The sequence below is a fragment of the Rhincodon typus genome, chromosome 44 (genome assembly GCF_021869965.1).
Source record: "Rhincodon typus isolate 14 chromosome 44, sRhiTyp1.1, whole genome shotgun sequence".
Lineage (NCBI taxonomy): Eukaryota > Metazoa > Chordata > Chondrichthyes > Orectolobiformes > Rhincodontidae > Rhincodon > Rhincodon typus.
The window spans coordinates 784,794-785,087 of NC_063375.1; positions in this window are offsets into that span (position 1 = coordinate 784,794).

The following is a 294-nucleotide window of genomic DNA, read 5'->3' on the forward strand; positions in this document are numbered from 1 at the left end:
CTGTCCCTCGGTCAGACCCACACTCGGAGCACGGTTCCAGTCTCCCTATCCCTCAGTCAGACCGGCACTCGGAGCACCGCGCACGGTTCCCGTATCTGTATCCCTCCGACTGGAAGTAGGTATGGGGAGGGGAGGATGGTATTAAAGTAAGTTAGTTACTAAGGATTTCAGGACAAACATTTTCCCATGGGGAAAGAGGAGAACAGGGACTCGGTCCCATGGGGAGACTGGGTTCCCATGGGGTGCAGGGAGACTGGGGAACTCGCTCCTGCGGGGAGAGTGGAGAATGGGGGA